This window comes from Dipodomys spectabilis, unplaced genomic scaffold (genome assembly GCF_019054845.1).
Source record: "Dipodomys spectabilis isolate Male_0828 unplaced genomic scaffold, ASM1905484v1 ptg000137l, whole genome shotgun sequence".
Taxonomy (NCBI): Eukaryota; Metazoa; Chordata; class Mammalia; order Rodentia; family Heteromyidae; genus Dipodomys; species Dipodomys spectabilis.
Genome location: NW_024870814.1, coordinates 10,772,557 through 10,796,752, shown reverse-complemented (window position 1 = coordinate 10,796,752; position 24,196 = coordinate 10,772,557). Strand labels below are relative to the sequence as shown.

Below are 24,196 nucleotides of genomic sequence, written 5' to 3'. Positions count from 1 at the left end.
GGTCAACTATACTTATATGCTCTGGCTTTTTCCTGAAAATAAGAAAAGGGATCTAAAAGCATTTCCAAAAGTGATGGATAAAGAAGGTTGGTACATTTCTGTAAAAAGAAAGCAATCAGTGATCTCAGAATTAGATTAAAAAAAGTTGTATCTTACTTTTCCTTTTTGGGCCAAATAAGCTTTCCCCTTGGAATTTGATCAGCACCAGAGTGGAGACCCAAGTTTGAGAGGAGATTCTCCACCTCATCCCAATATTTCTCCAACATCTGGGGTTGGGGTTGGAGACATAGGTTTGACAGGAAATTCTCCACCTCATCCCTTTCTCCAATGCCTGTGGTTCTCAGACATTTAGACAGAAATGTAAAATAGACACAGACCATTGGCCACACAAACCAAATGGTCAGACAGACCTAAGCAACAGCACCAGAAGTCACGTCCAACTGACAGAACAAATAAGATAACCCAAGTGAGGCCAGACTCCAGGTTAAGAATGCTAATCTGCCTCCACTAGGGAGAGAGGCATCCCAATCTCCTCTGGGGCTGGGAGTTCTGCTGTGTCCTGCCTCCCCTCTGCCCCTTCCACTACACCTAGCCAGGCTTTTCAACTTACCTCTAGAGGCTTTTGCATTCTAAGTTCCTTCTAAGTACTTCTCTCCACAGCCATCCCCTAGGGAGTGGCCCTTATGGACACCAGTCCAAAGTCCCGGAACTCAAGGCCTGGTATCCTGAATCTCACTGGGGCCTACATCTATTGTATCCAGGATCCAAAAGAGACTCCATGAAACCCAGTTAAAGGAGTTAGGAACTTTATTTCCACCACATGGGACCACTTCCTACCACCAGGAAAGTAGGAGAATAGCCTTGAGCTCAGGGTAGGATGCATTTTTTTATAGAACTAGGTTACATAGAGTTATATAGACAAGCCATGCAAGGCAGGTTTGGCATATTTTCCATTGGGTACAGTTATATGACCTTTAAATTTGTTTTTTTATGGTAATATCATATGTAATAATTTGTAATAGGCCACTCATAGTGGGACTACTTAGCACTGGTCTTTAATTAGTGGGCTTAAGGCCTTGTTACCGAGGAAGCAAACAAAGTTACAGAAGCAAAACATGGCAGAAACATAGCCTTGACTCATAGGAGCATAGGCAAAACATAATCTTGACTCGGTCAGCATGATCAATACTATCAAAGCTATTGACATTATTCTAGAAATTATTTTTATTATAAGCTCCTAACACAGAAATTTAACGCAGGTGGTGATAAGCCTCAGGTTGTCAAAAGCCTTTTGCAAAGCTGCCAGTTTGGTAAACTTGAGTGATGGAGCGATGTTCTTTTGCATTTTATCAAGGAGGGGAAGGGACAAAAGCTGACTACTGGTCAGCCTTTGTCTGGGGTTTTTCTTTACCAGGAGGTTTTTGCCCTTTATCAATAATTTTGTTTTCTGATTTCACAGTTTTGTACCAATGGCTATTCTTTTCCCAGGGAAAAGGGGAGAGAGTAAATTTCTAACAGCAGAAGGGACTGAGGCCAGACAACAGGAAGAAATTTCTGCCAGTGAACAGTAACTTGGATATTACAGAAAACCAAAGATCTGGTGTTTTAATGCATTAAGCTGTTCATTGCAATCAAGTTATCTGATTTATCAAAAATGTAAAGGATTATTGCATTATTTTGAAGAGGAACTATAGTTAATTTTCAAGTTTTTGCTAACACCAAAACTTGATGACTTTTCTTGGGAGTTTAAAACAACTCATTTGTGTATTTACATGATGATGACAGGCAGAAACTTACTGGTAGAACAAACTCCAGAGTTTATTTCAGGGGTTCCACAGAGCAAGGGCACCTGGGGCTGAGGAATGTCTCTCAGAGGCCTTCCATTAGGTGCGCCCATGTGGCCTGTCCCCTGACACAGGAGTCAGGTTGTGACAGGGGACGTCCTGTTCAGGCAAGAATAGGATCTCACTGGGGCCTCCAGATGAAGTGGAGTGACCCCTGGACAAAATCACAGACGCTGACCAGTATATCAAAAGATAGTTTATTCAATTGACCAGCCAGGGATAACTCTGTAGACTTTTCTTCCAAATAAACCTGTGCTAGTGTTTAAGCTACCTATTTGCCAATCTTCTGTGGCTTTTAGGGGCTTAATAGCTATGTATCTTCTTTTGCTTGTTCTCATTCCTCCAGTGTTAAGATACTGAGTGAATACTTGAAGCTTATGGCACAAATGCAGTACAAAGAGCAGTGTTACTCTAATAATAATCCCCAAACCCAAACATGTGTTAATATAGAACCTATTAGAAACTCAAAAATTCTCAGCAGCCCCAGCCCCATTGAATCTGAAGCTACATTTCAAACTCCCAAATAATTTATATGCACATTACTGTTCATAAAGTAATGCTATAGGCTGGATCTTAAGTGTCCACCTAATGCCTGTGTTTTAAAGACTCAGCCCTTAGCTTCTTGGAGATGGTGCAAATGAGAATGTAAGACCTAGTGGGATGTCTTCTGGTTATTTAGGGTGTGTCATGGGAGGTCTTCTGGTTATGTAGGGTGTGTTCTTGAAGTGAAAAATAGGACCCAAGATTTTTCTTGACCATGAAGTGAATAGTTTTCCTACACCATACACCCATCATGTCATTCCTCCACATAGGAGGCCTTAACACAGTAGGTCTGCCCAATTATAGATTGGAACCACAAAATTTTTGAGCCAAAATAATCCTTTCTCAGTTGACTATCAAGGATTTGTAATACCAACACAAAATTAACTCAGCCTAATTGTAGAGAAGTCCCCAAAAAGTTTTCAAAATCTTGTATTCATGACATCACTGCTAAAGACAGATTACTTCCTGGTGTGTATGTATAACTTAAGTAGTTTCTCACCATGCCTCAATGGACCACCTTGAGCCTATACCTACTTTGCAGATTGCTGACTAGCACACTGAGTGAACGTAGCATTTGACTGCTTGCTCTGCCACTGCTCAGCTTTATTCCAGGAAAGACTGCAGAGCAAAAAGCAGATTGCAGAGGGAGAAGCAGATAAACTGATAACCAGAACCAAAGCTCCAATAAAATGATAACTACCCTTGATCACTAACAGGCAGGCTCACCACCAATGGGTGCCTACGTTTTCAGAATAAGTAATGGGAGATGATTATGATTCAATGGTTAAACAGAAAATAATAATAAACACTTCAGATTTGAAAGCAGCCTCCTCATGGAAAAGAATGAAAACAGAAAAGTTTGAAGATAGGCATATCTGAGTTAACTTAATGCTTCTTCCATTCAAAGACTTTTTAATCTTGTTAGCACAGTCTTTAGTCTATTTTCTGTAAGTATTTTTGCTTACAATAACTTATGCCAAAGATATACAAGGCAAACAAGAACCCTCAGACTGGAGCAATAACCGGCCAGATGGGGAACAGGAAAGGTGAAAGTGATGGAGATGAAGATGATTGAAGTATCTTCCATAAAGGTGCCCATAAAAAGAGGAAGATGGATCAAATTCTGTTAAAAGTACACCATGTATACATGGAAGTAACAGTAAAATCCCTTTGTATAATTAATACACAGTTTTAAATTGTGCTTTTCCAAATCTATCCCAAATAAGGAGTTTAAGTTCATCAGAGCAGTTGTTGGAAATATCTTGATGTTTTCTCCTATGTGACACCTGATATCCCAACTCGAAAAGAACCCAGCAAGGCATAATTTACTTCTGCAGAAGAATCTGATACTGACAGGAAGCCAAGCAAGCATGCTGAGCAGGCAGTCCACCATGTCTCTCACTCATTAGAACTTTGGGATCATAATCTTTCTTGCTCAGATAAACTTTCAAACTAGATAAAACCAGGATATCTGGTCAAAGTTTGTCAGAAAAGTAGTCTTAGCTTCTGTAAGATAGCATCTATCCTTTAAAAGGCAGTGCTTATGTCAAGCACTTTGGTAGAAAAGATTCTAACTCCTACAGTCCTGCCTTGTTTTATCTTTTTTCAAACCTAGTCAGCTTTAACAGACTTTCCCATTCAGCAGTATCCAAAGGGAGAATATTTAAGAAATGGGTCTTTGTTAGCCCTCATTCTTACAGCCACCAACAGAGGCATTGCTATGAAAACAAGTACTAGAGGCAAATTTGGACAGCACCATTCCTTTGTCTTCCAAATTATTGATTAACAAGCTAGTAAATGGTTCACCTTTTGCCAGCCTTCAATCTATGTAAGGCCTTTGGGCAGTACTAGTTTCTAATCACCACAGATATAATTCCCTTTCCAGCCTATATACCTAGAACTAGTCTTTCAATGTTATCCTACTAGTGGCACTTAGTTGTTCTGTTATTACCTTGATGGTGTCTAGTATAATTACCAAGGCTCTGCTGATAATAAATCTAATCCAATCAACTAATGGATCTAACCCAATCTACATTTTATAGGTATTCCCAGTTTAAAGCTAGAAATCAAATAGCAGGTTTTGATTAGGAACTCTTTGGGAGACCCCAATAGCATCTACACAAATATGACAGTTGGAAGACTCTCTGGGGATGAATCTCACTACTTACTTGATGTTAGCATTTTCTCAAGCTGGCCATTCTCAAGTATCTTGTGTAAAATGGATGTATGTTGAACCAAATTGCAGTTTCCAACCCAGTTGTCCAGTAAGGTCTCCAATACTGGTCCTCTGCAATACCAGACACCTTTCTAGGAGTTAAATAAAGTTGCTTTTGGATTGTATTTTTTCCTTTGATGATCCAACTTTGCTCATTAATAGTTGGCAGATTTGAGCTGACTGATTAAGTAGGGGGCCTGGCTCAACTGAGGTCATGTGGTTCCCACCTCTTCAATTATCCTGGAAGATCCGGGGTATAAACAGAGTTTATCTTTATAATAGTAAGTGTACTCATTATCTTGCTCATGTAACTGTAACCCCCCTGAACATCATTTTTGCAATAAAAAACAGAAAAAAATACAGAAAAAAATGAAGGTTATGACATATACAGGCTGACCTTGTTCTGGCATTCTAAGTTCTGACATTCATGCTTGATAAGGTCTGACAACAGCCCTCCCATTAAAAATTTTGTTAGTTTTACACCATTGTTAGATGTTAAATCATCCCTCGCCCCACCCCATTTTCCTCACCCAAAGCTGTTTGAAACTTTTTTTTTGTCCGTAATGGGGCCTGAATTCCGGACCTGGACACTGCCCCTCAGCTCTTCAGCTCAAGGTTAGTGCTCTACCACTTGAGCCACAACACCACTTATGGCTTTTTTCTGCTTGTGTGGTGCTGAGGAATTGAACCCAAGGCCTCATGCATGCAAGGCAAGCACTCTACCATTGAGCTACCTTCAAAGCCCTTGAAACAATCTTGACTGGTTTATTATAGAACTATTCCAAAAACATGTACTCACTCATCATTCCCATGTTTCCTCTACTTCCTGGTTTTTCCTTTTATAAAACTTTCAAACTTAAATAACATTCTTTTAAATATCCAGGAAAAAATAATCCTATATGAAGTTTTTTTTTAATCTAATAGCAATAATAACTTGTTAGACCTGGAACATTGTAAATAACCAAATTTCAAGAATCTTTTGCTATTAAGTCAGTTAATTACTGAATGCCTGTAACAGATCCTTCTGAAGATATTTACACAGAGACAGGGATATACAAGATTTGAGAAGCCCACATTAAATGTAGCACTCAAAAATAAAAATCAGCCTTAAAACATGTTTTCATATCTTTCCCCACATTCTCCCTAAAAGACAACCATATAAAGAATGTCTGAGGGAGCCTTCTTAGCTCCAATTTTCTTGGGCTTCCTAGGTTTAGAATTCTCAAATTACAGAGACATGCTGAAATGGAAGATTTTTTTTTGTTTTTGTTTTTTTTTTTTTGGTGCACTCTGCACTTCAGACTGCTTTTTTTTTATTGTGAAAATACCATACTGAGGGGTTGCAATTACATGGGCAAGGTAATGAGTACATTTCTTATCAAGCATTGTTGCTTCCTCCTTTGTTTCCTCTTCCCAATCCCTTCCCATCTCCCTCCCCCCCCCCAATAGTTGTAAAGTTCGTTTTTCGACATAATAACTTGTACATCTCATTGTTGCAATGTGTACACCTGTATCCCTATTTAAACGACTCATTTTTGCCCTTCCCCTCCACAAAGTATACCAACATCAAATACAGTGTAAGCAGGGGTTATACTGTGGGGGAGGAACATACAAAGAAATCATCTTATAAATATCTTAGAAACAATCACAAGAAAGAAAAAACATTTGAATACTTATCTTGGGGTTTGTTTCACCTCTTATTCACCCCTTTTCTTAACTCCCTTACTAGAGATTTTTCTCAGAGATCATTCCATCTTCAACAATTCATTCTTCCCCAGCTGGACAAATGAAGTTGCAGATTAAGACTCTTAATCACAAAGAATTTAAGAGTCTGAATCTAAGACAATTCTCTCACACAGCCCCTGCAAACACACAACTACCAAAGAAGTATTCGTAGTTTCATTTTTTTCTACTGAGGCCAATGCATGAGGTTGCTTGCTTCTCAGGGTGCCTGTTTGGACCCCTTCCTGATGTTGCAGATTAATTTTACATCTCAGGTCCATTGTCAGCTACAAAGGATTGCAGGTTTAGCCCATGAACTAGACTGCCACAAAGGATGGCAGGGTGTTTCTCCTCTTGATGGACTCCTAGGATCCCTCATGAATGGTATGGAAGATTTGTGTTGGAAATACCTGGGGATATTAAGGTATCCTGAGAACACCAACTCAGAATGCCTTTTGCAGGAGTAAACTTTACCTTGCTGTCTGTTGCATGCCCAAGTTTAATAAGCACACTGGATGGGCAGCCCACCACTGGCTCCCCCGAATTTGAACTTTGGGATCATCTTTCATGATAGCTCTAACTTTTGACCCCTTACAAACTAGTCAAAAACTTTAATACTCAACCCCCAGAACATCTGGCCATGTTAAAGGAAAAATAACCAACTTTTACCCAGCTGGTGTTCTACCACTAGAACCATGCCTCCAACCCCTAGCACTTCTCTAAAATAGCATTGGTAAGGTTGTGACTACCTTTACAAGGGCAGTGCTTAAATCAGTCAAGCACTTCAAGACTTAACTTCTACAATTCTCCCATCTTATTTTACTTTTTCTTCCAACGTAAAGCACTGACTTTCCTATTCAGCAGTATCCAAAGGATTTTTTGATTAAAGAGTGTTTGGTTAAGGCAGATTCAGTCAATGAACAAAACCTCTTATACAAGAGATAAAGCACCCATGCACACATTGCTCTGAAGACAATTACTAAAGAGGTAAATATTGACACCATGACTCATTTTTAAAATGCTTGTTCCTTCATCAAGCTAGTAAAAGGATCTGCCACCACACAGACACACAAACTTTTTTTAAAGGGACTGAAGGCTGATCCTGTATTTGATCTCATCTCTTTTTTTGCTCAAGGCTACCACTTTAGCCACAACTCCAGTAGTTAATCTTTTCGCAGGTTAGTTGGACAGTCTCATCTTACCTGCCTGGGTTGACTTTAAACACAGATCCTCAAACTCAGCCACTTAAGCATCTAGGATTATACTCAGCTTCATCTGAATTTTTAGGTAACTTGTTTGCCAGTATTCAATCTTTGTAAGTCTTTCTGTAGCATTGACCTCCAACCACCACACAGATTCCCTTTCAAGTATTACACTTAGAGCTAATTTCTCCCATTCAATCCTACCAGTGGCTCCTAGTTATTCCCCCCTTGGCAGCATTTCCAATTAGCAAACCTTGCTGATAAATAAAAGCATATATTGGAATAATCGATTGTATAGATCTACAGAATAAGACTAATTTGAACTGTCATTTCTGGTTTCTAGCTTTAAGCTCTTTGGGAAATTTTTAGTGGCTCCTAAATAGCATATTTGTAAATATGATTCTTGAATGACTTAGTATGAAGTCTCTCCTTACCTAATTTAAGGTTTTGAGAATGGTCAGGTGTGGGTTGGCCAATTGAACCAAAGCACAGATTCCACTCCATTTGGCCAGTAATATCTTCAACAGTGGTCTTCTGCAATACCACCAGATATTTTGCCTGGCTATGATTAGTGCTTATTGCTCATCTCAAAGAGTTGGCCTTTACTACATCCAGGTAAATTTCCCTGAAATGTCCAATTTTCCCCAGGTATAGTTGGCCTTGAAAGAATGGAGCTGGTCAGTTACAGGGGTTTTTGAAATAGACTCTTGCTTTTGAGAAGAGCAATAGTGTGTTCCAAGTTGTCCTACTGACCTATCATGCATTTCATGTCCATGGGGTCTGAGATCCATGACAGCACAAATAGGACCACTTGTGTGGCCTCTCTGCCACACAGTCATAACAGTACTTAGAATGTGGACAGAATCTCCACAGTATTTACCTTGCTTACCCAGTCTCAAATTCAGTGCTGGTAGACTCAAAATTGGAAGTCATACACAGAGTGTCTACTTCAAGACTGAAGTTGCAACCATACCGTATGATTAACTAGAGGGTGGATTGAGGCCCTGGAACCAAGAATGGTCACCATAAGGTCATTAAGAATGGAATTCCCCATGCAGGATGTTTTTACAAGTGAATACCTGACAATCATTAGACACTTATTTGGGCATTATGAAACTGAATCAATCAGAAGCCCCCTCCTTACTAGAAGACAATACCCCTCCCAACTAGAAGGGAAACCTGCTTTCCGGCTAAACAGAAACCCCCAAGACTCCTTCCCACTTGGTAGGAAATACTCCTTCCCTTTTGGTAGGAAACCCTTTTAGCTTTTTTTTTTTTTTTTTTTTTGGTTGGTCTTGGGGCTGAACTCTGGGCCTGGGTGCTGTCTCCCTCAGCTCAAGGCTAGTGTTCTACCACTTGAGCCACAGCAATACTTCTGGTTTTCTGAGTGGTTTATTGGCAATAAGAGTCTCATGGACTTTTCCTCCCCAGGTTGGCTTTGAACCGTGATCCTCAGATCTTAGCCTCCTGAGTAGTATTACAGGCGTGAGCCACCAACACCTGGTTTTTAATATTTTCTCTTTTTTGTTGGTTGTGAGGCCTGCACTCTGGGCCTGGGAATTGTCACTCAGCTCTTCAGCTCAAGGCTAGCGCTCTACCACTTGAGCCACAGCGCCACTTCTGGCTTTTTCTGGTTACATGGGGCTGAGGAATCGAACCCAGGTCCTAATGCATGCAAGGCAAACACACAATCACTGGGCCAACTTCCCAGCCCTTCATCTGAGTTTTCAGTTAACTTACTTGCCAATGTTCAATTCTTCTAAGGCCTTTGTGCAGCTTTGGCCTCCAATCACCACATAAACTCTTCTCTTTTCAGATAATGTTTCTAGAACTAATTTTCCCATGCCATCATACTAGAGCATTTAGTTTATGGGTTAAAAAAAAATGTTTTAACAAACCTGTTTTTTTTTTTTTTTTTGCCAGTCCTGGTGCTTGAACTCAGGGCCTGGGCACTGTCCCTGAGCTTTTGCTGAAGGCTAGCACCCTACTGGTTGAGCCACAGTGCTACTTCCAGCCTCTTCTGTTTATGTGGTGCTGAAGAGTAAAACCCAGGCCTTCATGAATGCTTGTTAAATACTTTACCAGCCCCCAAACTACATTTTTATTTGTAGTAATCATCACAATAAAACAGATTCATAAGCTGCTATTTGGTTTCTGGCTTTGAACCTTTTGGAATCTTTTGGGGAATCCTGAATAGCACCCATGTAAATATGAGATATGAATGACCCTCTATGGAAGGAGCTTCTCCTTACCTAGTATAAAATGTTTTTTTTTTGGGGGGGGGGGTCCGTTCGTGGGGCCTGAACTCTGGGCCTGGGCGCTGTCCCTCAGCTCTTCAGGTCAAGGCTAGCGCTCTACCACTTGAGCCACAGCACCACTTCGGCTTTTTTCTTTTTGTTTATGTGGTGCTGAGGAATCGAACCCAGGGCCTTGAGCATGCAAGGCAAGTGCTCTACCACTGAGCCACCTTCCCAGCTCCTAGTATAAAATGTTTGAGAATGGATACGTGGGTGAAATGCTAGGGTGAAAGGGATTGCCAATTGAACCAAAGCACAGGTTCTTCTCTAGTTGGCCAGGAAGGTCTCCAACACTGGTCCTGCACAATACCATCAGACATTTCCCCTGGCTATGGTTAGTGCTTATTGCTCATCTCTTCACAGGAGTAGCCTTCACTCATCCTGATAAGTTTCCCAGAAATGCCAATTGTCCCCCCAACCTAGAGAGGCAAGGAGTATAGTTGGCCTTGGGAAGATGAGGTTTTTGTCTTAGATCCTTACTATCACGAACAGCAACAGCAGGGTCTTACACGTTTCCCCAGGCCGTGTTTGACCGATGATAGATCATGCACTCCATGCCCTTAGGGGTCAGAGGTTCATCACAGTGGGAAGTGGACCACTTGTTTTTCTGGCCTCTCTGCCACACAATCGTAACAGTAATGGTGGACAGAATATTAATCCATTTCACCCAAGCATTTGTTTTGTTGGTGGTGGTTGTGGGACATGAACTCTGGGCCTGTGTGTGGTCCTTGAGCTCTTTAGCTCAAGGCAAATACTCTACCACTTGATCCACAGCACCACACCACTTCCAGGTTTCTGGTGGTTAAATGGAGACAAGGGTCTCAAGAGCTTTCCTTCCTGAGCTGGCTTTGAACCCCAACCTTCAGATCCTGAGCAGCTAGGATTACAGGTGCAAGCCATTGGCACCCAGCTTTTAACGAATTTTCATTCTACCCTGAAAGTCTGCTTCTGAAACAGGTTCCAATGCCATACAGATCTGTGGATCAGCTAGAGGATCCATCCAGACCTCAGAGTCAAAGTGGGTCAGCTGAAGGATTTTAGTGAGTAGGACTTTTTGAGTTCTCCCTTCTGGATATAGCATTTAACACACACTTGCAAGCACATATACACAAGTTTTTGTTTGAACAAGTGCACATTATAGAGCTCAAAAATGAAAATCATTTAGAATGTTCTCAGATCTTTTTCAGCATTCCATTTTTCTTGGGTTCCTTTAGGTCTACAATTTTCCCCATTTTAGCAGGTCTCTTGTGATTTCAGTTTTTGGTGCACTAAATCCTCCCTATTGTAAGTTTCTTGTGCACCCCTTTCATATTCAACTTTCCCCTTACTGGGGATTTGTCAAAGATGTCTTCCTCCAGCTCCCACATTTTTTTCTTGGGCCAGAGAATGAAAACACAGGTCAAGACTCAAATTCTCTTTGTGCCTAAGACACACTCAGCCCATGAAAATTCCCAACCAACAAGGTAATGTGCTCTAGTCCAATTTTTCTTCTCATGGTCAATGCATGAGGTTACTTTTTATTGGGGTGCTTCCTTGGGCCCCTTCCTGACATTGCTGATAAACTTTCCATCTTGGGTTCATCATTAACCACAAGGGATGGTGTTTAACCCAAGCTTGAGCTACCTCAACAAGGCAGGATGTGTCTCCTCCTGAAGGGTTCCCAGGATCCCCTTGAGTAACAAGGATCCTGGATAAGTCCCCAAATTATTGGGAATACTCCCATAGTGTTCCCCAATATCCAAAGAAAGACCATCGACTTGAAAGAACTTTGCATGGCAAAGTTTAGTTCTGTCAAAGGGCATGTTACTGACAGGAAGCCAATTAAGCAAGCACTCTGAGTAGGAATCTGCCCAGGTTTTACCCTTAATGAGTTACTCCTTGTCTTGATCAGAAGTTGTGTTCACAGTCTTGCTCAGTTGTTTATTTTGAAAGCTCAGCTGGCTATTTTCAAAGGCTATTTTCAGAGCAACCAACTAAACCAGGACAACCAGGCCAGAAATTTTTAGAAAAATCTTACTCAGCTTGTGCTCTATGAGTTAATCCTTGCCTCAAGTCCCTAGAACAATTCTAGTAACAGGATATACTTTAGTTAAAATAGCTTTTTGTAAGATGATGGCCACTCTTGGTTGCTTTACTTCAAGCAATCACTTTGAGACAAAAAGATTCTAACTCCTACAAGGTCCATTCCCAGACAGAATGGCCTCGCCTCAGGCCAGTCCACCGGCAGCTGACCCATTCGGTGGTGCTTGGTCCCTGCCACTTGCCTCACACTAGTCCAAGGCCAAGGCAATTGTTCTGGAACAATGCAAAGCTGAAACTTGTGTTCCCACACCAAATGTTTGTGGACGCCATGCATTCCCACACCAAACGTTTGTGGACGCCATGCAGGTCACCGGGCAGGGCATCCCTGGAGAGGCTCCTGGCTGCCCTTCCACCCGCGGCTGCGGGCATGGCCGGGACCCCACCACCACCAACAGGCATCCAACCTCGCGGGGTTCCCAGCCTGGTGCTGGGTTGCCAAGGAGGAGCGTCCAGCCCAGTGCCTGGGACGCTGCCCCACCCTCCCTCTGGCCGCTGCCTGCCTGCCCCTCCAGCATTGCCCAGGCAGCCCGAGGACCCCACCCCCCACCCCACAGCCGGGCCCCCTGCACGCCCTCCCCATGGCCTGAAAGCCAAAGCTTCCCTCCCCCCAACATCTTCAGAAAGGCACTATTGTCTATGTCTAGGGTTTGTTTTCTTTAAAAATTTTTCTGCTCTTGAATTCTTTTTTTAAAAAGTTTTTTCTTGTGAAGATACCATACAGAGGGTTTACAATGACATGAGCATTGTTGCCTCCTCCTTTGTTTTCCCCTACCATTTCTGTGCTCCCATCTCCACCACTACACTCCCCACCCCCACACTACCACCCCACACTTCACCCCCCACCTCACCATTTCACCTACCCACCTCCCCATTTCACCCCCCCACCTCCCCATTTCACCCCCCCTTCAAAAGTTGTAAAGTTTGTTTTTCGAATTAGCGTCTTGTACATCTCGTCTCACTGTATCCCTATTTAAACAATTTCTCTTTTTCCCTTCCTCTCCCCAAATTATACCAACATCAAATACAGTGAAAACAGGGGTCATACCCTGCGGGAAGGACAAAGCAAAAAAAAAACCAAAAATCACCTTATAAATGCATCAGAAAAACAGTTTTTAAAGCAGGTTTTTTTGTTGTTTTCTTGATTTTTTTTCATCCCTTCCCAGTTCACCCTTAAAGCATGCTCTTTTGATTTTTTTCATCCCTTCCCATCTCCCCCCTAAAGCAGCTTTTCTTCAAAGCGAAAAGAGAGCAGTGAAAAAGACCCCTCAGCAAAAGGAGAAGTCCACATCCCTGAGGTATATATAGAGCCCTTTGACTCGGCCCCGTAGGGCGTGTTCCTGGATTGATTGGTCAAGGGGTGGGCTTGTGCTGCATGGCATCTCGTGATTGGTTTCCTAGTCTCGGAGCATGAGTAGGGAGTTTCCTTATTGGATGTCCTATCTCAGACACAAGTGGGGAAAACACTTTTGATTGGGTGGGAGGGAGAGGGACACTCGCCAGACCATAGTCAGAAACAGCTCATGCCTTAGCACCTGAAGCCTGATGGGAGCAAGGTGTGTATTTTTTGCAGAGTCATTCATCCCCGCCATGTTGGAGCCAATTCTAACCATCACCTGTTATCCATAACTACCCAGCTGAAGTGGTTTAACATCCTGTGAGTGGCACATCAACACTTGTTACTCACAGGGCCCTGGTCTCCCATGAAATACTAAGCTGACAGAGAGATGGAATGTCTAAATCTCTGTTTTGAAGCAGCAAAGCTCTCTGACTTAAATTTGCACACTTACCTTGAATGCCACTTGATTTCTACTTACAGAAGGCAGATTCAGTTCTGCTTTGAGCCAGCATGGTAAAATCTAGGGCAGAGAAATAACTGGACTGTATTTCTAAAGTCAGGTGGAGTAGGAGCCACCATTCCCGAGGGCTTGTATTGTCTTCATAGTCCTGTATTTTGTTGTGGGAAGTAATTTCTCCTGAAGGTACATTCTGAGCTGAATTAAGGTGGAAAATCATATTTGTGCAGGAGGAGATGGGGAAAAACAAGTCGTTTAAGGATACAGGTGGACCTGTTGCAACAATGAGAAGTACAAGTTGTCATGTTGAAAACAAGCTTTACAAAGTAGGTGCGGGGAGGGCGGGGAGGGGAAGGATTGGGATTGGGGGGGAGGTTGGGAAGGGATGTGAAGGATAAACAAAGGAGGAGGCTGCAATGCTTGGTAAGAAATGTATGCATTATCCTGCCCATGTAATTGTAACCCCTCTGTACAGTATGTTCACAAATAAAATTAAATTAAAAAAAAAGATTTAGGAATTCTAGAACCCCATAGAGAAATTCACTCTGTAGATATATTGTCACTTGTTAACTGCAGAAGAACCAATGAACTCGAAGATACATCAATGTATGTTGTATAATAAAAAAGAATGACAGATTTATAAGTCAATGTGATGATTACTCTCATAAGATTACATTTAAAATTAAAAACAAAAAGAGAAAAATGAGTTATAAAAATTCTTAAATATAGAACAATAATTTATGCATTAAAGAGTTCTACCAAAACACAGTCATGTAAAACACAGATAAAAACCTGTGTACAGTGAAATATAATCTTTCAGAAAGTTATGTCTTTTTACACAAGAAAAATTTCTGTACTGCCATGGATAATACTCATATTATTAACAATTGAGATTAGACTTCAATAGAATAAGGTATGTGACTAATGAATAACAGAAGCCAGCAAGAATTCTGCATTCATGACCTTATACTTCAAAATTGAAGACTAAGTAATAACACTGTTTTTATAAATGCAAATGAAGATAAGGTAGCATGTGCTGACATATTCTGGAGGACCTGAAAATCTTTCAGAACCACAGGAAATAACAGGAAGGGTCCTGAACCTATGGGGAAAAATGGCCTCAGAAAGAGTACAGAAAAAAGAAAGATGCTAAAACAGAAGAAAACATTTTTTCTTCAAATTATGTGATGATCAAGTCTAGGAAAAACCAAACTATGTGGCTTATGTCAAGACTGTCACTCGATAATATTTTAGAAGTGTTATGGATTGTGAGGGCAAAAACATGCATCTGAGAGAAGTGATACAGTATTCCATGGTTTTTCTGAATTACAGGTTTGTATAAAACTATTGCTCATTTCATATCTCTACTTTCTACATTATATGTGGTTTCTATCGAACAAACTAAAATGACCAAACCTAACTCGTTTTCACTGTATTTGGTGTCGGTATAATTTGGGGAGGAGAAGGGAAAAAACAAATTATTCAAATAGGGATACAGATTGACCCATTGCAACAATGAGATGTACAAGACGCTATGTCGAAAAGTGAACTTTACAATTTAGGTGGGGTGGGGAGGGGTGTGGAGGGAAGGGGGTTGGGGGTGTAGCTGAGGGGGCAGGAAGGGATGGTAGGGGAAAAACAAAGGAGGAGGCAACAATGCTTGATAAGAAATGCACTCATTACCTTGCTCATGTATCTGTAACCCCTCTGTATAGTATTTTCACAATAAAAAAATTTAAAAATAAAATAAAATGACCAAACTTAAACTTTTAAATAAATATCTAGAAAATAAATAAGAATGACTCACTAGTTAATGAAAAGGTATCTTTATTCAAGAATATGGTAAAACATGCCTGGAAAGGGTTGAAGAATTAGGGAGCAGGCAAAGAGAAGCAGGAATCATGAAGGCATGTCCCTCTCTAGGGAACACATATAAGATTTCTCTTGCCTTTCTTTTGATTTTTTTACTTATTTATTTTAATTGTGAAAATACTGTACAGAGGGGTTACAATTACATGGACGAGATAATGACTACATTTCTTATCAAGCATTGTAGCCTCCTCCTTTGTTTCCCCTTACCATCCCTTCCCATCCTCCCCCTGCCCTCACACCCAATCCTCCTCCCCCGCTTTGCCTTTCTTTTTATAATATATATTTTTATTGTGTAGATATTGTACATAGGGGTTACAATTACATGAGCAAGGTAATGAGTCCATTTCCTCTTTTGTTTTCCCTTACCATCCCTTTTCTCTCCAACTCCTTCCTCTCTACCCCCTCCCCTCAGCAAAGTTGTAAAGTTCATTTTCAATATAGTATCATGTACATCTTATTGTTACAATGGTCATCGTGTATCCTTATTTCAGCATTTTGTCATTTCCCTTCCCCTCCTCAAATTAGAAATAGGTATATACAAGATGCAGGACACCGGAATCAAATACAGTGAAAAGAGGGGTTGTAAGATGGAGGAAGAACATACAAAGAAAAAAAAAATCACAAAGTACATTATTAGTACATTAAAAAGAACAACAAGAAAGAGAAAATCTCTTGTGCCCCTATCTTGGGGTTCATTGGCTTAGTATCAGATTATATGGTCATTTGTACATAGCTTTTGACCTCTTCTGCTTGTCCTAGACATATACTAGTTATTGCAGATAAAGGAAACCATGGTACCTTTGTCTCTTTGAGACTGACTTACTTCATTAATATAATTTTTTCCAAGTTTCCTGATCATAGTTAATGACTATTACTACCAGGAGAAGCCCCACCCTTCTGGTGTCACTTTTTCTCCTCACAGTTTGTCTCTCACAACAGCACTCACCAGGATATTTGCATGTTGCTCCCTGGGGAGGAGCTTCTCTGCAAGTCCACCATAAAAGCTCAGCTCTAAGCTTGCCTGGGCTGACAAGGACTGCTTACTCTCAAAATGAGTTGCCCTGCTCAACTCCTGGGGCTGCTCATGCTCTGGATCCCAGGTAAGAACACACCAGAGCTGAGGAAGGAGATGGGGAGGGGCTGAGCTCTGGTGCCCAATTCTTCCCATGTGTGTTGTATCCACTCGTGAGAGGTGCACATTTTCCCTCCTGGATAGGTAGATGATATGTGTATCTGTGAGAGTGAGGAAGATTCCAGAAGGACCAAAGAACCTTGTTCTGCTTAGGACTAGATAAACAGAAAGTGCTGGTAAATTCTAGAGGTCCTCATGGTTTACAACTATCAGTGTGTGTTGTGTGTGTGCAGTGTTTAATGAAGATTTTGGATCATAAAACATTATTTAAAATTTTATAGTCCAGTATAAGTTAGGAAAGAAACTTCTAATTAACCCTGTCTACTTCTCTGTTTAAGATCCGCTGGGGTTGCTATATTGACCCAAACTCCACTCTCCCTGCCTGCCACCCTTGGAGATCAGGCCTCCATCTCCTGCAGGTCTAGTGAGAGCCTCCTGTACAGTACTGGAAAAACATATTTGTATTGGTTCCTGCAGAAGCCAGGCCAGTCTCCACAGCGACTGATCTATTGGGTTTCCAACCGAGAAACTGGAGTCCCAGACAGATTCAGTGGCAGTGGGTCAGTCACAGATTTCACACTGACAATCAGCAGTGTGAAAAACCAGAATGGTAGACAGTTTGATTCACATGGCCTCCAAAGAGTAACCTTGAAACCATACCCCCATTCCAATAACTGTCTTCAGATTTGGGGAATCTTCCATGGAAGGGGAGCACTTAATTTGGGACAGAATGTCTCCTCTTATTGACAGTTTCCATGTCAGGTCCCTGAAGAGAAACTTGGGGAATTTTACCTTATATACGGTCAACAAACTTCAGTAAATATAGAAACTGCTAATAAACTTAGAAAAAAAGCCAACTAAAAAGAAAGCAAATTGGGCTAGGTATCAACACTGAAGTTCAGGATGGAGTTAACTGTTTACTGGGCATTGGGCTTCACATTTTTACCTTCTCTTAGCTTCTGAATTGCTGTTCCCAATTACATTTTTGTGCCCAAATATAGGGGAAAGATAACTTTATTCTCACACTCAACTCTTTTGGAGATCTGTGGGTTTTTTTCTCAAAAATATGTAATTCAGTTCTCTGGCACATATTGGTAAATCATCAGGTCCATCCACTTAAGGGCTGAACCTTACAAGATTGCCCCCCTTCAGATTTCAATCATCATCCCTTCTTTGTTAGATCATTTTCTAGGATGGTTCACAGTCCTCAGAACAAGTTTACTCCTAGCTTATGTATTATAAAAGGACATCACCCAGGAATTAGAATATTCCATGGTCTCTCCAGATGTGCCACTTTTCAGCCACACAGGTATTTAACCACTTATAAACTCACTGAAACTTGTGATTTTATTTTAAATTTTATTTTAATCTTTTAGTTGAACAAAGGAGTTGATCTTTCAACAAAGCAGTTGTGAATATAATGCAAAGTCCAGAAGGCAAATCCCAGAATAAAACAACAGCAACTGTATTTAAGGGTCCTAAAATGAAATAGCCAGTATACTCAGTTACTGAGGAACTTGGTAAGCTACAGAGTACTAAAAAATGGACACAAGAAATTAGGTTAGGTAAGCTGTAGAGTAGGAAATTGACCATACTCAAAGAATAAGTAAAATAGAATCAATATAGTATTGCTGCTCCAAAACACTATTAAGTTCTCTGTTTGACTCCCTCCCTAGAGATTTCTTTTTGTCCTTATAATATACCCTGAGACAAAGTAAGAAATAATTTATTTCAAAATGAAATGTCCTATTTTTGGAATACTGTCCTGAATTTTTCTTTTGCCTATAATAATTATTGTCCTGGATGACAAAAATAGTATTGGGCAAGGATTATTTAAAGCTCTTCAACAGAAAGCAGTATAATGAAGCTTACCGAATTTCTTAGAAAAGTAGGAACTTTTAGTTAAAGAGCTCTGAAATTGAGCCATATAGCCTTGTACAGTGATATAAAACAAAAATGGTGGAAAATGAGAGAAGGTGAAGGAGGCCCCAAATAATAGGCCAAGTAGCAGTGTGATGTGAAAAAAACAACAAAACCCCCTAGTAAACCAGGTATCAGTAGCTCATATCTGTAATCCTACCTAGGCAGGATTTAGAAGATGGCAGTTTGAAGCCAGTCTGGGCAGAAAAATCTATGAGATTCCATCTTCAAAATAACTAGAAAACTTGAAATAGGTGGAGGCTGAAGGAACATTGCTAGCTTATTTTTTTCCAGCTTCTAATGACCATCAGTATTTCTTTCTCTGTGGTGTCGCCTTCCATCACCAAAGCATAATCACCCCAACTCTGCTTTCATCACATCACCCCCTCTCTGATGAAATCTACCTATGCTTTGGTAAATGGAAACTCCTTTGTAAAACTTCTTAATCATCCATCTTTCTCAACACTCCCTTTTCCCTCATTTTAATTTTGGGTTATGCATTAAATTTGCCATTTAGCCCAGCAGTTTGTGTACAATGCATCTTAATCTGTGTTGTCACTTCAACATCATCACCACTTTTGACACACTCCTTCTCTTATATTTCTCAATTCTGTGGTATACACAATTAATACTTGCCTGTATTCTACCCCTTCTCTCTTCATTCCCTCCACTTGGCCTCACCTGCCCCTCTCATTAGTATCCAATTCCTGGTATTTATTTTGTTGGACTTTGACTTTTTAAAGAACTTTGATGAGTTTTTTTTAAAGAATTATTCTATTTGCACTCTCTATCATAGAGTCTATCACACTTCAGTTAATTCATTTGTAACCCCTTGCTCACCCACTGCTTACCTTCTGGTTTTTAGAAAGTTATAGGCACATTGTGGCTACCACAAATGAAGGAAATAATGGAATTTATATTTCTCTGTGTTTAGATGAAGTACAGTCATGATTATAGCCATGAGGGATCCATTTGAATAATCCAGTCTCAAGATTCTTAATCAAATCTTCTTTCTTTACCATCAACACCCACAGGTAGTACAAATTAGAATGTTACTATTTTTTGGGAGACCATTGTTGAACCTACCATAATGATCCAGCAAGAATGAGCTGTTTTGTGCAATCCTAAACATAGCTAGCTATGGAAAACTGTGGGTTGCTTCTGAAGTATAAAATAAAGTGCTTTGCATTGTTAGAACTTTCCAAAAATAGAAAGTCTTCCTTGAATTTGTGAGAGGATAGTAAACTGGATTTTTTTTCCAGTCCTGCGGCATGAGCTCATGGTGTGGGCACTGTCCCTTAGCCTTTTTGTGATCAAGGCTAGAAGTCTACCACTTGCACTACAGTGCCACTTCTGGCCTTTGGAGTATTTTATTAGAGATAAGAGTCTCATTGTCTTTTCTGCCTGGGCTGGCTTTGAACCAAAACCTTCAGTTCTCAGTCTCCTGGGTAGTTAGTATTACAGGCATGAGCCACTGGTACTTGGCATAAACTGGATTTTAACTATGCCATCCCAATATTATACTTGTGACATTCCAAAGTGCTAGGCAGAAACACATTTTTCAAAAATGATTCTATAAGGAATTATTAGAACAAATTACACTTTGACAGAAAATGATGCAGACATCCAGGTATAGAGTACAAAGAAAGGTTTATTGCCTGCTGGGAAAGGAACCGCAAGACCCCTTCCCACAAGGGAGAAGTGAGAAGAAGCACCGGCTACTGTCTGAGGTGACCTATATAACCTAGGAGGGTTAGGAGGAGCTAGAACGGTTAGGAGGAGACCCTGGTGTGGATGTGTGGGCCAGGGACTTCATCATGGCGGACTAGGATTTATGGCTGCTGTCCAAATAATAGATAAGGGGTCCTGCAACTGCCCAGACCTGAAGGTCACGGTAAGGGGCTCTTGTTGCCTTATATGGTGGTAGCTGCCCTAGAGAAGTGCCATCCCAAGACAAAGGTGGTTGATTATTTTCTGCATTTACTAAATGGGCCTACTGTTGCCTAGGAAAGAAGCATGCTAAGCTGTGGAGAGGGGAAGTAGTGTACTAAGTTATGGGAAAGGAGCTCATTTCACTAACAGGAATCATATGAGGGGACTACCTATCTAGGATGGCTTTGAACTGCGATCCTCAGATCTCAGCCTCTTAAGTAGCTAGAGTTATAATCCAGCTCATTTTTATCAAGATTGCTTTGGTTATGGAAGGTCTTTTGTGGTACCATTTGTGTATTCTATTTTTTTTTTTTTTTTTACTATTTCTATGAATAGTGCCACTGGAAATTTAAAATGATTGAATTGAATCTATGCATTGCTTCCTATTGCATGGACATTTTCAGCAATTTTTGTTAAGTTCATTACATAGACTATATTTTCATTCATTTAGCTTTTCTTTAAATTATTTAATGTCATAGTTTTAAATGCACAAATCCATCCTATTAAATACCTTTTTTTTTTGGTTCTAGTCCTGGGTTTAACTCAAGGCTTGGCCACTGTCTCCGAGTTTTTGTCAAGGCTAGCCATATACCACTTGAGCCATAGCTCCACTTCCAGCCTTCTTTTTTTGTCTAATGGAGGTAACAGTCTGACAGACATTCCTAACCAGACTGGCTTCAAACTGTGAAGCCATGACACCAAGATTCTCAAATCTCTAGTTTAAATGTTATTTTTTTAATAAAACTAGCTTTGATTAAAAAAAAATTCAACTTGTACTTTTCAATTGATCTGCACCAAGACTTTTTAAGTTTATTGATGCAAACCGTATCGAAATTTAAAGTTTATTTGGTGTTACTACAGATTGAGGTATAGGTGCAGCTGATTTCCATGAAACTCACTCCAAACACAGGACAATTATGGGGTAAAAAACTCAGTAATTAACAGGAATTGGATAAAAAATCATGATAAATGGTCGACAGAGGCACTGGGAGAGGTGGGATCTGGAGATCATGCCGTGGGCCAGGACTTCAGCATCAACTGACCAAGAAAGTTAATTGTGAAAGCCAACATGGCCACAGGAGGAGGTCTTTAATCAGGATTTACCCAACTGGAGCAGTGAGTATGTTGACGATCGACTTAACAACATGGTTTCAGGTGGCCAACAGAAGAAGGCAAATAGAATTCTTTTCATCAGAAAAGAACAAGTTTGGTGTAGGCCTGTTCAAGTTCCTGACTATATTACCAAATCCAAGACATTGTGGAAAAAATGAAATATCTGTTAATGTTGAGCATTTACTAATCTAATAGATCAGCTTAAAGTATAAGAAAAATCATATGTGAAATTTCTCCAAAAAATCCTTGCTAGAGAAAATGAGGATGTTCAGACTATAGATTTAGCTCTGAGATCTTGTTCTGTAGCTGAGAACATATCACTAAACATAGATGTGCAGTCTGAGGCTTCAGATACCATGAAAGTAGTACATGTGGCTCACCTCTATGAGGTGCTGGATCAAACTGCAAGAAAGAATATTTTAGAATGCCATTAAGCTCCATGATTGCAGCTGGTTACCATAAACAATAGAGTGCTGAAAATCATTACTATATCCTCGTCATGGCACCAGTTACATCCCTCCATCACCAACTGATGAGCTCTAGACAACAATGTCAGCCCATTCACTGGCATGACTGAATGTCTCAGAAATATCTTGCTAAAGGTTAAACCAGCTCCTCGAGGAGATATACCCCAACCACTACCATCATCTGGATCTGACCACAGCAAGTCAGACCCTTCATGGGGAACTTCCTGTAGGTGATCAAGGCTCAGAGGTGATCCAGGGTATCTATGGATGCTGAGAGACCACCATGTAGGTAGAAGATCTGCCCATCCACCAATGCAGTGAGAGGAAGACAGTCAAAAAGATCTGTAAAGTTTTTCCAAACATTTGCATTTCCGTATTTCCTTAAACACTCATCATAGAAACCATAAACTTGTGTGCTCTCGTGATTCTCTCAAAGAATGGTGATGCGTTCATGGTAACGAACCTTAAGAGCTAGAAGCAGTATGACTGTTTCAAGTGAATAATATCCTTTGTCAACATAATCTCCCATAAACAATTTGTATCTGGTGATTTCCCACCAATTCTAAACAGTTGTGTGATCTCCCACCAATTCTGAACAGTTGTATAAGATTGTGAAATTGCTCGTGCACATCTCCACAGTGACTGGACATGGAACCTCTTGTACATGGGATTTTTTGTCAGGATTTCTTTAGCCTTCTCACAGGGACTCTTGACCTGGGACTCGGTTAGCTGCTTGCACTCATTCAGCTATTTTATCCACTGGTCCAGCTCCTTGGTGAGCCCCTTCATGTCCATGATCCACATGCTGGAATTGGAGGCTGCTCCATGCTGCTCCCGCACCACCGCCTGAACACCAAGATCAGTAGAAAACCCTTATACTTCCAGGTACATTGTAAAAAGCTCTGTTCATCACTGCAGTAGACAATCTCTCCCAACACACACCTCTATAGAGTCCTCATTTTTCTTGGGGCTTCCTAAGGACAAGCTTGGTCCCCATCTCTACAAAGACTTTTATATTTTTTATTGTAAAGATAATGTACAGAGGTGTTACAATTATGTAAGGTAAATGAGTACATGTCCTATCAAGCATTGTTACCCCCTCCTTTATTTTCCTGTACTTTCCTTTCTCTCCTCCCCGAATCCTCCCTCCCCTCTCTCCAAAGTTGTAACGTTCATTTTCTACATAGTGTCTTGTACATCTCATTGTTACAGTGGGTCAACCCGTATCCTTATTTCAGCATTTTGTTATTTCCCTTCCCCTCCCCAAATTAGAATATATATACAAGATTCGGGTACCAGAATCAAATACAGTGAAAACAGGGATTATACCATGGGGGAAGAATATATAATGTACTATGTGATTTTTTTGTTTCTTTTATAAGTACATTAAAAGCTACATCAAAAAAGATAAAACCACTTGTGTCCCTATCTTGGGATTCATTTTGCTTAGCATCAGGTTATAAGCTCACATGTACATAGCTTTTGACCTTCTCTACTTGTCCGAGACATATTAGTTATTGCAGATAAAGGAAACCTTGGGACCTATTTTTCTTTAAGACTGGCTTACTTCACTTAATTTTTTCCAAGTCTTTCCATTTCCTAACAAATGGGGCTATGTCATTTTTTCTGATGGAGGCATAGAATTCCACTGTATGTATATAGCATTTTTTCTTGACCCATTCATCTACTAAGGGGCATATGGGTTGATTCCATATCTTAGCTATGGTGAATAATGCTGCAATAAACATAGTTGGGCGGGTAGCTTTAGTATGGCCTTGTTTCTGATCATTCGGGTAAATGCCCAAAAGTTAGATTGCTGGTCATAGGGGAGCTCAATGTGGAGTCTTTTGAGGAACCTCTAAATTGCTTTCCAAAGTAGTTGAACAAGTTTATAATCCCACCAACAATGTAGTAGGGTTCCCTTTTGGCCACATCCCCTCCAGCATCTGTTATTAGATTTCTTGATTCTAGCCATTCTAACTAGGGGAAGGTGGAATCTCAATGCTCTTTTGATTTGCATTTCTTTTATGGTTAGAGAAGTTCAACATTTCTTCATGTGTCT

General features: G+C 40.5%; 1 pseudogene; it reads right to left on the bottom strand.

Annotated features, from left to right (window-relative positions):
• Window positions 1-21,940: 21,940 nt before the first annotated feature.
• On the bottom strand, window positions 21,941-22,929 carry LOC122116809 (annotated as a pseudogene).
• Window positions 22,930-24,196: the final 1,267 nt, after the last annotated feature.